The 15,293-nt window shown below is 35.5% G+C and overlaps 1 long non-coding RNA gene across 1 annotated transcript in view; it reads right to left on the reverse strand.

The window, feature by feature from the left end:
• LOC138692166 (uncharacterized) overlaps positions 1–14,276 on the reverse strand; it is a 40,025-nt gene extending 25,749 nt beyond the window's left edge. The window contains exon 1 of the long non-coding RNA XR_011330023.1: positions 13,906–14,276. This is a non-coding gene — a long non-coding RNA (uncharacterized lncRNA). The remainder of the gene's footprint in view (positions 1–13,905) is intronic.
• Between the last annotated feature and the right edge of the window lie 1,017 nt (positions 14,277–15,293).

A 15,293-nucleotide genomic window follows, 5' to 3' on the forward strand; every position in this document is an offset into this window, starting at 1 on the left:
GAGTTTCGTGATGTTTCGCAAAGCTCCGCCGAGTAACGCGGTTTTGTTACAAGTTGTTGATAGTTTCGCCGTACAAGAAGCGTCGTCACTCAAAGAATAGGCTGCAGAGGTCGACCACTTTCTGTGACAAATAATGATAATAATGGGCGACTCCTGACCCAGGTTTTACAGTCTCCGGAAAGAAGTCTTCGGCGAACAGCTTTGAAAATTTGTATCAGTACAACGTCCACACATCGAATGTTCAAGGGACTTGGTGGATATGCATATCGAATCCAGATTGGACAGCGTTTGAGTGATTTTATCTTCGTGCCAGAATTGTGTACTGTGGTTCAGTGTGAGCTATGATAAACGAGTATCCCACATTGTTGTATAATAACATATGGTTGAGTGACAAATATCACCCCATTCATCTCGATGGATACATTAATAAACAGACAACTGGCTTCCTTGGTTTTGAACGGCCTGATATTATTGTTCAGACACCTCTTCATAAATTTTCAGTTCAATAAACATTTTGTTTGTTTTGGCGCACACTGTACTATGTTCAGGGGCCGTATTTTTTGGCCTACCAATATTTCAGTATGTATTTCGTGACAAAAGTTGTGAATTTAATTTATTATGTTATGTTTATTATAAAACATTTTATTTCTTTTTTCTTACACATATCACATATCAGCATCACCAAAATATAAACCAAGCACTGTTTCTACATTGTTTGCACGAAAATTAGTGAGACAGTCAGAGATTATTTTCATGTAGCCTACTGTACGCAGAACATCTCCTCTCACTATTCACATTAGATGTAGGGAACTAGACTCCCTGCAGACAATTTACTCCAAATTCATTGTGGCCCTTAACTAGTCTCCCAACAAACCTCTTCGTATCAAAATATAGCCTAGGGTACATAAAACACAGAAATCGATCTTTTCTTGAAAGCCACAGATGTAGTAAAAGTGGGTGCAAACATGCATTGAAAAAAAAAATACAAAAATACTGGCGTTTACCAATGATTGACAAGTTAACTGAAATGAAAGTCACAGACAAGGTTTTTAACAATAATGAATAAAATAATTTTAGTGCATATTTCGTAGTTCATACGATAGACGGGGATATTTCGTTGTTATTGATATATTTTACAGAATGATTCAGTTTCGCCTTATTTCGCGACTTTGTTTTGCGTAAATGTGGTATTTCTGGCGACAACGCAACTTTCAAGTCCAGATTCACTAAAATAAGTTGAAATCAGTCTGCACAGGAAAGACGAAGCCTTCAATCTGCCAGGAGATTGAAAGGAAATGTCTCCAGTCTGTTCTAAAAGAACTTCACCTTGCCTTCTGTTGGAGATACGAGGGCCCCATGTACAGTGATTCCTTGCTATCTGATTCTTCTCCCGATAAAACATACGCCATTACCTATTGTCTCGTTTCTCATACACAGGGAAGCTTTCCGCTGAAATTTCAAACGGTCTGATCAGCTGCTCTTCGAGGCGGAGTTACTGTATAGGACGTTTCAAAACTAAGTTGATAAAAACAAATTCAACTAAACGAAAATATGAACGCAAAATACATAATTACACTAAAAATAATTTCATATTAGTACATTATGCAACGAGCCTATAATGGTAGTAATTAAGACGCGAGTATGTTTGTTTATGAAACGAGCGCAAGCGAGTTTCATAATTTTCATACGAGCATCTTAATTACCATTATAGGCAAGTTTCATACGACTTTTTATGCTCGACCATATTTCTAACTTGAAATTATTCATAAGTATTCATGTTATGGTTATGTAAGTGAGGAGCAGAACTGACCTTCTAAATTGTGAGATGTGCGCAGACGCGAAAGTATTGATTTTTTCCGAGGAACGAATGTCATTGACCTTGATATAATCTAGAGAATAACATGAACATTAGTCTTGATATAACCTGGAAATTGATTTAGAATTGAAAAACGAGATGACAAATTGAATTTATTTGAATATTATTTACAGTTAACGTTAATTATTATAGTAACAGAACCTAAAGTTCTGCGACAGTATTGGATTTCCAGCCTCCGTGACTTTTCGCTAGTTGTCTTTCCATTGCATATCCGAGAATAATCGATACTTGCGCTTTTATAATGCTAAATGGTGATTTCTCATTGGCTGAACAACTGAACTATAATGAATAGGTGTACTTTAATGAGGTGCATTAAAGGGCTACTACCAGGTGTATAATTACTACATTTCGGCATGGTCGAGCATAAATAATAATATAGGTCTTCCTAATCCCTCATTTTTCTCATTGTTCTTAAAAATTCGTTATGACGTGTAACAATGTCGCCACGTTCCATTAAATATTTCTTATTGCTCTCGTTTCTGCTGTACTGGAATCCAGTAGCTTTTAGCACTTTCGGTAATAAGGAACGTGAAATTTTATATTGTAGTGTTTCCTATTTTGCGAGCTTCCGACAAAGTATCGTCTAAACTGGGTATAAAAACCTCCTTTAGGCCTATATGAAGCAAGTCGGCCTACTGTTACAAATATATCTGAATTATGTAATAAGAGAATCGCGAGTACGTTTTTGGAAGGACTTTAAAGCTGTTCTCACAATTCATTTTCTGTCTAGTGTTGCCAACGAAGGAACAAGAAATCCCCCTATATCGTATTAAAAATCCCCTAAAATTCAGAGAAGCCCCCTAAATTTTTTAATTTGTAATTGGTAAAACGCAGCATAAAAATTATCAAATGTGATTACACATACACAATTGAATAGAAAAAAAAACATTCACACATCAGGCACACTGACATGCAATAGAATAGAATAGTACAATCCTGTATACCCTCGCACTGGAAGACGATTTCTTGAGAATTTGATTTTTAAGTGTTTGCGTTCGCATTAGTTGCACACTGTGTTCATATATGGCATTAAGTGAAAAAAGGAAAATATTTCAAAATTTTCCAAGGGCCTGGAAGACATCCAGTGTTGAAAGGTAAGTTCATATTTTGTATCGACTTATGTTACAGAATTGATATTTATGCGTCTTAGTACAAAATACAGGGACATCATTTTATTTTTACTTCAATTTTTATTGTACCTAAGTTTTTGAATGTACTTCACTCCCACCCCTTCTACTAGTAAACTTACAACCGTTCACGACACAGAGCCGAGGGCGCGTAAGCAGTACTGAGTTAGCGAGTATAGCACGTTCCAGAAATATGTTAGCGTTTTCCAGTGACGAAAGAGCTTTCAATATTGAATCATATTTTCGTACAGGTACTGTCGTCCGTTTGCCTACGTCGCATCCTGGTTTCACCCACCTGCTTCTGTTCGCCCCTCTGTTAAGTCTAGTAGCTGGGCTATCTTAGCTCTTTTCTGAAAACATTAATTTCTGTTAGGAATTGGACGTCTGCGTAATATTATACAAGTGTTTAAAATAACTTAAATAAAAGGGCCTTCTTAAGTAATTAACTGTCACGTGACCCCCCCCCCTTTCTACGACCCTGCGACAAAACCACTTGAACGGACAGTAGATAGCATTTCTGAGTAATTTTATCTTTTCGGATCGGGCAGAAGTGAAGATTGAATGTACAGTACGTAAGGTATTCTTTTATAGGGTAGGTATGGAATTATTTCAACATGAGTTACTCGTACGAAGGACGAAACTGGTAATTGGAATTAGGTACAATAGTCTATAGTGCGATAATATGCACAAAAGAACTGAAGCCTGTATCGAAATGAACGGCCACCATTTTAAAAAATATGTTTAAATATCCATATTATGATTATTTTTCAATTTAACTTCATTCTCTATATTGTACGCTAATGTGCTGTAACAGTATAATATACACTGCATAATTAATACGTCCGAATGGATAGCTCAATTCGTGAGTAAAAACACTAAGTGTTAATACGGTACTATATTTTGATTAAACAAGAACCTAATGAAAATTTCATTTTGTATGATTTTTCCGATAAGCAAGTAGTAATAATATATTAAATTGAAATGAGCCGTCTTTGCATAGACGGCTCATTTCAATTTAATATATTATTACTAATGAAAATTATCAAACTCAAAATTGCGTATTTCCTAGTTTACATAAATGGATGAACTACTTTTCTTCCCTCCTATACCTAGTAAAGTGATTTGTATTTTACGCCGGTATCATCGAACTCCAGTCGTGGGAGGGGTAGCAAACGGTGTTTCCTGTTTCAATCGTTAATAGAAAGGTATAGCCAGGTTAATATTAAAAATGTTAGTAAAAATAAAATGATGTCCCTGTATATGGTATTATTTGTTTCACAAGTTAAGGCGGCTTTCCCGCCAATATTTTGAAAAAAAAAACAGTACATGGGTCGCTTTTGCAGAGAAGTCTGCTACAGGAGTTTCACAAATAAGTGTTGTAAAGTACGTTACAATTTTGTGAGGCTATAATTGAATTGCAGAATATGTTACTCGCTGAAAAATACATTCGTTTTTAATTAAGATAAAAAGAGAAGAAACAAAAAATGCTATTTACTCATAGTTTAAACTAACTCACTCCTGGGTATCCAATACCATGGTGTTATCTTTAAGGAGCGGATTCCTATGTAATTAAATATTATTTTTGCGTGTGATAAAACACAATTAACAAAGTTAAAAATTCCGAACATGAAGTTTCAAGTTTAAAACCCGAATTTTATTTCACATAAAAACACATATCTTCACAAAAAAAATTATGTAAATACATATTTTCAGGAAATCTATTATGAACACATAAATCTTGGAGTTTTTTTACTTAAATAATTCTTTTACAAGAACTTTTAAATATTTTAAAACTAAATCAATTATATCACTCATTATCTGTTTTTAAGAATTCTTGGTTGCTTCGTGTTTCTGAGCGCTGTGTGGTGTATTCGTGATCCATTTTCGTAATAGTATCGCCTCAAGTTCTGAGAACTGCTAGGCAGCATATCAGTGTTATTGTTAGAGAATAAATTAACATGGACAAGGAGGACAGATCTTGTAACACAAAATTAGGAATGTTTATTGTTGCTGAAGATGATTTAATTCCACGCTTTGTTTGTGAAACACAACAGATAAGAGCTGGGTATGGACATTATTTAATTTAAACAAATCTCTCATTTCTCGCTCATATATATCAAGTAAGGCAATATATCTTGTTGTGATTCCCTGTTATCGGGCTTCGTCAATCGATATCCTTCAAGATATACTGAAAGATGGTTATTTAAAAAACGATTTGGCTTTCCTATTAGCAAATCTAAGCTTTTTGTGTGACACCATAAAAAAACTCGAAACATCCAAAAACCTGTTGTCTGAAACAGGGAGATTCGTGCCGTGGAAATTAAACTAGACTCGCTACCAGGTTCAAAAGCACAATTACTACGGGACAAATTCCAGAATGTGTTTGGGAAAAACAGTGGATATAGAAAAATGTGTAAAGTTGCTCATGTATTGGAGGATGTGCCTGTAGGTGAAATTGATGTTATTTAGAGACAATCGGCATGCATTTGTGATGGAGAATTTGGAGATGACCTTTCTTGTTCACTGTAATTCTCGGCCAACTACTAGCACTCAAGTGTGGTTGGTGAGTACCTAGTAACATTTTTTTCAAGCTAAGTAAGGTATTTTTGCCATATTTAAAAAAAATATATTTCTTTATTTTTAGCAAATATTTTCGTACTTTTCAGCACATAAAAATAAATATATTTAAATTTTTTAGTACATAAAAATCCGCTCCCTAGTTATCATCATTATATTCTGAAGAACCACTTTCATTACGATGCTAATGACGAACTTATCTATCATTATATTATCCCTTTCCCAATAGAGATCTTACCTTTTTTCAGCTTTACGACAGTTGTATGAGGGCGTCTTCTCAATTTCGTTGAAATGATAATTCGCATTATCAATAACATCGAGTTCTCAGGGATACTGGGAATGAGCTGTTCCTGGAACGATTTCGTAAATCTCATGCTATCCATCTCCTCGTGATAATCATTGGTCGAATTTGACTTAAAAACCAACATCTCATTATATAGGTACAAATCATTTTCGCTTACTACGTATATGGCAATAATTCTAGGATCTATCCCGATTGAAACATTTAAGAAGTCATTGTTGCCTATCGTTCATATTTTCCAGATCTGTCCAAAAAATAATATTCTGTATTCTCTGGGTTTCCCTGATGACAGAAATACTCGTATATTACGCCGAGCTACAATGTTGAATCGTTCTAGTAAATACTTGCGGGAACTGTTATTTCTTTTTTACTGAAAACCTGTCGACTTAATTGTTTTCCACAAAGACGAACGCGATGCCGAGAAATCTAGTTTATTATTTGCAGTAAAGTTGACATGATATCCATTAAATTTGATATGATGTCTACGTTATATAAGCTTGAAATATATCTGAGTAATGAAGCTATCATAATTGTCTGTTTTTGTTTTTGGTTTCTCGCGAGGTCGGTCGGTTTTTTTGGAGGGATTTGCAACTCGCCGGATGTTTTCTTTAAAATGTTTATAGACCTACCAGTGTCCTTGATAGTCCTTTCGACAAGTTTACTTACTGATTGACCACGTTTATCATCTTCGAATTATATTTTAAAGTATTCGTACACCCGATAAATAATTAATATAGCTGTAGAACTAGAAACGCCTGACCTTTAACAACCAAAAAATCCTGCACTCACGGAGAAAGCACGTCCGACCTATTTTCTACCTCCGCTTTTCTGGTATGAATTAGTTTAAACCAAAGGCGCCATCTATGGGAAGAGCTGGAATTCAAACTAGATGCATATATTATAATTTAATAAATTGACATATTTACCACATGCAAGTATAGTTAAAAATACAAAAAAGTGAAAGATAGTTTATAATCCAGAATACCAGTAAACTATCAGTCCTATGATCAAAAGTAAATATGTATACTTATTTACTTATGACTTTTAAGGAACCCGCAGGTTCATTGCCGCCCTCACATAAGCCCGCCATCGGTCCCTATTCTGTGCAAGATTAATCCAGTCTCTATCATCGCATTATATATACAATATAAACAAATTTCACGATAAAGCGGTCTGCGAGGAAAGATGCAAAACCTCTATTAAACATTAAAGAATATATTTCTACACAGGTTTTAATGCTTGAACGTGTCAGAAACCGTAGATCTCTCGCTAGTATGGAATTTTCGTGCTACCTTGCCACCTTACAGAAGTTAGAACTAAGCTGTTATACCTACTGGTATGTACAGCTCCAAAACAAACAAAAAAATGGCCCGCCTAATTTTACTGAGTTTCAGATACAACGCATTGCGCGTGTGCAGTAAACAAGAGCGCCTATATATATATATATATATATAATGGACAGTCGTGCGAAACTTGTTGCCTGGTGATATATATATATATATATATATATATATACAGGGTGTTTAAAAAATACGGGGCATAATTTCAGGTATGTATTTCCCACATGTACACAATCAAAATAGTTCATTACAACATGTGTCCGGAAATGCTTCATTTCCAAGTTATGGCCTTCACAACATTGAAATTCACCGGAACGTTTTTCTTTCCGCAGGTCGTTGTCATTACAGAAGATGTTCAAAATGTCCACCTCCTGCTTGAATATAGACCTCACATCGATGTCTCATTGACCTGCGAACACGATCCCAAACTCCAGGAGTATTGCGTATGTCCTCAGAACATGCCACAATTCGATTCCGAAGGGATTCCAAATCAGGCACCGGAGACGAATAAACCAATGATTTTAAATGGCCCCACAAGTAGAAATCGAGAGGGTTCAGATCAGGTGAGCGTGGAGGCCAAGCAATTGGGCCATCTCTACCTATCCATCGATCAGGAAACCTTCGATCCAAGTACCGGCGAGCCGTACGACTGAAGTGTGCAGGAGCGCCATCATGCAAGAAGTGAATGTGTTGACGATTGATCAGTGGAGTGTCTTCTAAAACATGAGGTATGGTTCCGGTGAATTTCAATGTTGTGAAGGCCATAACTCGGAAATAAAGCACTTCCGGACACATGTTGTAATGAACTATTTTGATTGTCTACATGTGGGAAATACATATCTGAAATTATGTCCCGTATTTTTGAAACACCCTGTATATATATGCTACTTGTGGACAGTCGTGCGAAACTTGTTGCCTGGTGGACTCCCAACAGGACTTGGCCATTTTTTTTCTGGAACTGTACGTGACTCGACCCAATTGATAGTGTTGCATAGATGCGATGTGGGATATTTATTTTTATCATTTTAATGCATTAAAATGAGGTAACAGAATACTGTATTAATACATTTCAGTGACGTCATTCTGAATGCATTTATGCTTTTGTCAAATATATATTACTGTTTATTTTAAATATAATATGGAAATAACGTGAGATATATGGCACAATATTGTGAGATTGTTTGTGGAAATAAGCCGTAAATGTTCACTACTTATTTACAGATATAGTACTTCGTTCTTCTCATAAATATTTAGTTATTTTGTCATATAGGTTACTACTACATATATATAATACGTTAGTTTGCTTTGAAAGTAGAATAAATTCACAATTATTATAAACTAATGAATGAAACTGTAATTACGTCAGGGCAATAACAATAATGATCCACTCTTCGGAAATTCGCTTAGATTCCCACATATTGACTGTAACCAATGGAAAGCTGTTGGAAAGTTAACTTTGCATTAAGAATTTTATAAAAATTGTCCGAACCATTTTCATTAAATAAAACTTGTGTTGCTGCTCCTTTACGTCATTAGAAGGAGTGCATAATGCAGTGTGTAAAAGTTGCTATTGATCGGAATCGATTTTGCCATTGTATTGAAAAAGATTTGTTCTTTCATTACAGACCATTTCTTGTAAAGAATATCAGAAATATTTTATTTTATTTTGAAAAGTGTACATTGTTTTGACTCTCTTCAAAAACAAATAAAACTTGAACTTGAATGTCGTTAAAGGTCTGAAATTAAATATGGAAGCTAAATACTCAACGATAAAAGAACTTTGATGCACAAAGTATACATTTTAATGGTTAATTAATTTTTATTCGTAAGTTTTCTTGTTTGTGTCTGGTTGACGTTTTTGCAGGAATAGGCCATGTAACACAAGCTACCTAAACTAACCTAATCTAACCAAACCAAATCTAAGTAACCTAACCTAAGGTAATGTCCGTATCTATGTTACGCATACTGTCGAAACGAGCGGCCACTTCAGGCCTGGCAATATTGTACAAGTAGACACTTCATCAACTTTCGTGTGGGTATTTTCCACTTTCCACTACTGTTCACGCTTTTCAACGTGCCTAGAATTTATTATTTAAATTGTCCTTACAATGTCATTAATGATAGAATAAGGTGATACTTTTAAGTAATAATACATCCCTCTTTTGAATAATAGTCCAGCAAATGAACTGTAAACGGTATTATTATTTCCCCATGATGAAAGGAATTATTACAAAATGCGTTAAACGAATAATGAGAAAATATGAGTCATCTTCGTGGCACTGAAGCATATTGCAAGCATATTTAGTTGATTTTCATGAAATAGGACCCCGAGACATAAATCAGTATATCTCTGAACTTCTGTAATGAATTAATTTATTTCTTTTATTCTACATTTCTGTAGTTATTATTTTATTAATGTTTGATTAATTTTCAGTACTAACAAAAAATTAATTCAGTGGTTCATTATATCATCTTAGACAAAATAAAGAAATGATCGCCTGCCATTCACCAAATCATCTTCGGAAAACTTCAGTTATTTCGTGAGAGCTTAACCCTTTCTAACCCAAATTAAATTTACAAGCAATCCATGTTAAAACAAATAGCTGTATTAGGACCAATTCAGTGTCCAAGTTACGGGAGTGGCAACATTTGAAACAAAACTATATTGATGAAAATGTATTGAAATAGAAGTTATCCAGCAAAATTTACCTTCATATGTAATACACAAGTATATAAATGCTATAAAGTTAATTATTGCCATATGGTATCTATAGGTAAGAAAGGGTTAAGTTTACACGTCAACGAATTCCTTATGCAGCTGCAGAGTTCCAATAATTTGTGCCAATGTTTCTAATGATACTGTTACCAAGAATTCGTGGCCTAGGAATATCGTGACTCCTTAGTAAATGAGAAGAGGCTACGAGTTCTAGACCCCGCTGTTTTCTTTTTTTTCTGTATGTTTATAGATAAAGTGTTATAAGCAGACTTAGAAGATCTTAAGCACTAAATACAGAATGATAGGATATGAAGCTGTGTTGTTACTGGACCATACATAGCTACAAACAACTCCCTCCCCTGGCACAGTCTGTTGACGTTTGCAATCGAACATTGTGCTGCTGTCCTCAAGCGAAGGCTCTTCCGTGTCTCGTAATCCAATGATAGTGAAAAGATCGAATGTGTAAGTAGAATTACAGAATGTCTAAGGTAAGATAATCAAAATATAAAACAATAAAGCAATATGTTGATGAATTCGGTCCTAATTATTTCTCTATTATCGACAATGTGAGAGAATGCAAACTGTGTAATTCAGAAATAATAGGGAACGGAAAAAGTTAATAGTGAACAGCATTGCCGTGGTAAAGACATCGTCAATTAATTCAGTCTTTGGGTTCAAACGAACAGGAGGGAATAATGCCTTCTATCACATATGCAAGCACACAATCCGAATTTTTTCAGACTTATGCCACATGATGGTACGGGCTGATATCCCGTTAAATAAATAAATAGAAAAATCCAGGTTTTAAAAGTTTCATGAAAACATATACAAAAAGGAGCTTACCAAGTGAAACGACAATATGGAAGAGGTATTTATAAAATGCTTATGAAAAAGTACTTTTTTCTGTATAAGAAACACTTTTCTCACTTTAATAAATGCATGCATGGTAGAATAAAAATGTCTACCTCTAAAGATTCAAATTTCTACGTATTCATATTGCAAATAAAATGTCTATGAATAATGCAACACTGCTTATATTTACTTGCATATTGCAACAATAGTAACTATTAATAATGCAACACTGTTCATATTGTACATAATTGTAAAATATATTGTCTATATTATCCATAACATATATTGCATATTTGCAGCAAATAATTTCATTTCAAATATGTAAAGTTGTAGTGCCATTTAGTATAGTTATACAATTTTTCTGTTGTTTATTAACTCGACTGTGCACACCATACTCCACTTGTTTACTTGATTACATGTCCATCAGTCACTCATACCCTCTGTGTTTGAATTCTTTGTACTGATGTAATGGTTAGAGTGTAGACAACTTGATAACTGTTTAAGAACTCCTAAGCCTGGTTATAAGTAATTTATAATAAAATGTAAGGGTTAATATAAGGCATGCCTGTCAAACTCGTGCTCCCAAGACGCGAACGAATACGAAGGGGGAATTACTAGTCTCCTGACTGTTTCATGTCCTTTGCATTGACCCAACGTAAGATAGGGCCAGGCGCGTGAACGTAAACAGAGCTGTTGTACTAGTAACACTGGCGGCTGATGCTGTGCGTATACTTTTCACCCCTATTTTGTTATATACTTATTACTGTAATAAATAACTTTATCATCATCCTCGTCTTTCTCAGTAGGCCTATTGATCCGTAAAATGTATACAAGGTGATTTTACGAAAAGTTACCACCACTTACGGACCTTATTTCTGAAGACATCCTAAGCAAAAACTGTCACATAAACATGTGTCCTATTCTCTATTTTGTATTATGGAGTTGATTAAAGCGGTAGTGAACTGCGTGTTCACCCGAAAGGACTTAGAAAATTTTCACTGCCCAAGAGACCGGCCACTTTCATTTTGACCAAGTGTACAACAGCTCTGTTTACGTTCACGCGTCCGGCCCTACCTTACGTTGAATCAGTGCAAGGGACATGAAGCAGTCAGGAGACTAGTAACCACTTCCTGCGTATTCCTTAGCGCCTTGGGAGCACAAGTTTGACAGGCATGATGTAAGGGGTAAATTAGGTGTAACATAAGAATCCTCCCTCCATTGCATACATCGCTGACTAGTAACATATCACACTAACCGGACTTCAGATGTATACAAACAATTGAAAAGCGTGATCCCAAAACGCATTCAGTTCGTTTTTATGAAAGGAATGGGCTAGTTTTTTTTAATTCACCGGTCTACGGACTGAGTGAGTTTTCAAGTGACATTCACAATAACACAAACTTTTAGACAAGGATTGGTGTTGTTTTTGAACAAAAGAAGCTTAAAATATAATAATAGAAATCTTAAATAAAAAAAAATATATAGGCCTATGTATAAATCATAAAAATGGCCACTTGGCGTGAACCAGTTTTGGGATCACACTCTTCAATTATTCTTCCTTTGACGCATATCGTCTGTACTGCCTGATAATAGATGTGCATATCTTAATGGATATAATTATGACACTTTTTCCTCGCGTGAACCAGGCGCTGTCCAAACCTAGATTTACACAAATTCACGCTACAGGAGATCGGTTTCTTTTTTATGTCTAAGAAAGTGTATGTACGGCTGTCAAAAGAAAAAGTGACCGCTCTCTAGAAACTAAGTTCTCTTCGGGTTTCTCCGCTACAATTCGGAGACAGGCGATATTACATGTTGTTCGACCACGTGGCCAGATATCTACAGTTATAATTGAAGTGTTCTGCATGTTACTATTCTAGCGTAGTGGTAACGTTCCGGGCTGGTATTCATGACGTCGTGCGTTCGAACACAACCTATGTGTTATGTGTTTTTAAGAAAGAGAGAGAGAGAAAAAATATAATTGCTCCTATCTCTTTTATGACTGTTGTTTTAGTAATTAACTTCAGTTTCATGAATGTCTTATGCCATGACTTTAGCATTATTTATTATGACATTATGGCTGCAAATGGAAAGAAAGAAAGATTTTATTTTCAACCAAAATATCTTTCGTAGCATAAAGAAAACAAACTTACTGGCGTCTGTCTTACAAAATTCAAACAGTTAAAATAAAAAAAAGCAACGATTCTATATTTAGGCCATCTTCCTCCCATCTCGATTACATCTTGCAGTCAAGTGGGCATGGAATTTACTAGTCTTTTCAAATGGCGACTGTTCTGAGCCACGACATCCCAGACGAGCTTCCACAAATCACAGGATGTCTTGAAGGGGGATTGAACCAATTTTTCTGCATATGCTTCTTTACTTGTGCCTCCATAGCTTAGTCAAAAGAACGTCGGAATTTAGATGTGAACGTCTAAAATTCACATCCTCGTCACTCCTTTTGATTTTATTATGTTACAGGATAGTATAATGTGATAATATAAGAACAAAAAACTAACACTTGCATAATGAAGCTATAGGCCTATTGTTCAAAACCTAACATTAAATTTCTATTATTTGTATCGCTAAAGAACGATAACAGAATATAAATTATAAATTGAATATTATTTGTACCGCTAAAGAATGATGACAGAATATAAATGATAACTTAAATATTATTTATACTGCTAAAGAACGATAACATAATACAAATGATAACTTGAATATTATTTATATTTCCAACAAATGATAATAAAATAAAATAACTTGAACAAGGCTCGAACTCACTACCTACGGCTGCTCTCAGAGACGCAGATATTGAATGACTCCTGTTTAAACATCATAGTTCCGAAACTGCATCTATAAGCGCATGCATCGCGTAACATCCCGTAATCCGAAGCGGACTTAGAAAATATTCGCTGTTCACGAGTGCGGCTACTTTTTTTACAGCTGTACCTCCTATTGAAGTATTAACAAGATTTTCACGAGTGGATTCCAGTATTTCTCGTACGTTATTAACCATGTTTATTAATACAGCATGTATGAAATGAAGAATAAAATAAAAACGCGCTTCTTTCTGTGAATTGTGTGAAATTAGCATCATTGATTATACTCACGTTCCGTTGGAGGAAGAAGATAGTTCCAGTCGTATTAAGGTCGTTGAAGTAACTAAAATCTTGCTCCATAAGTGGTCCGATAAATAATATCTCCCCTCCACTTCGAGTTCACTCTCATATTATTCAGTCAAGGTTTCCTTAAAACAAGCACGTAATTGGCGAATTTATATCGCAGTGACTTGAGTTGCTACAAAATAAAAACGTAAGACTGGAACCAGTCGGATGAGCTGCCGTTTTAAGGCCCAGACTGCAGGCTTGTAAACTGAATGCATCAGGCCGATGCATAAGTAAACAGAATCTTAGTCCGAAATAAAATCGACTTGAGTTAGAAAATATTAAATAATACGAAGTCGCTGGTATTTGTGCTTTACATAATTTATGAAGTAACTACTGAAACGGCTCTAACACTTTCACTTCAGAACTAGGTCACTTCGCGTCCCCTTGAGTCCGATGATAATTTGTTGTTTAGTCAACTGTCCGAAAACAGGTCTGAACCTCAAAGTGATACCAATAAAGCACCACTTTTGAGACAACTATGCCAGGAGATAATGGCGTAGGGTGGCCAGTTCCTTTTCCCCTTCATTGCATACATCGCCGATTAGCTAAAGGCGCTCCTCCGAGGAAAAAAATATATCCCTGCAGTACTGTTACATTCAAATAATGCTGCTGAATTTATTTGGTCACCAATTTCCATGCGAATCTAATACTGAGTCAGAGTTGGTATTGATTGTTACAGACGTACACCAATTTCAGTAAATTGTGATTATTTCATTTGGAACATTTCCTAATTCAATAAGCTAGATAGGCTACTTGTGATTCATTATTTTTCTACCATTTACATTTAATTCGTCAAGCCACGGCGTAGTTCAGGCATTTGGCTGTTGATCCGCGCAACTATATGCACCGTGGAGGGGCGTGGCACAGTGCTTCATATAACAACTTTGTTTGTGGTCTTACAAGTTATTTTTTTCTGTGGTTTGCTGTGTTCATTATAATGGGTTCAAAACAACGTAATTTTATTACGTAATAGTAGAAAGTGGAAGCGTAGTTTGTATCGCAATCAATATAATAAGAAAGACCAGGCGTCTACTTGTACACAAACAAATTTTTATCAAATTCAACGCTTCGCAAGAATTTGGAGTGATGGACGCAGTTTGTCACTTCAATTCTGGAAATAAAATGGAACTAGAAGTCCTGAAGAAGCTGGGGATAAATCCAGGTACACCTCTGCAGAGGTCATCACAGATGACAGGGTACGGTTACGGAAGAGTTCTCTGCAGAGCACCCTCGAGGGTGAGACTGTACCTCCGAGGGAGGAAAAAACTAGCTGAGGATCAGAGACAACAAATTGAGGGTCCCACTTACTCACTACGAGGACTTTAACATTA

The sequence above is a fragment of the Periplaneta americana genome, chromosome 16, assembly GCF_040183065.1.
Source record: "Periplaneta americana isolate PAMFEO1 chromosome 16, P.americana_PAMFEO1_priV1, whole genome shotgun sequence".
NCBI classification, from domain to species: domain Eukaryota; kingdom Metazoa; phylum Arthropoda; class Insecta; order Blattodea; family Blattidae; genus Periplaneta; species Periplaneta americana.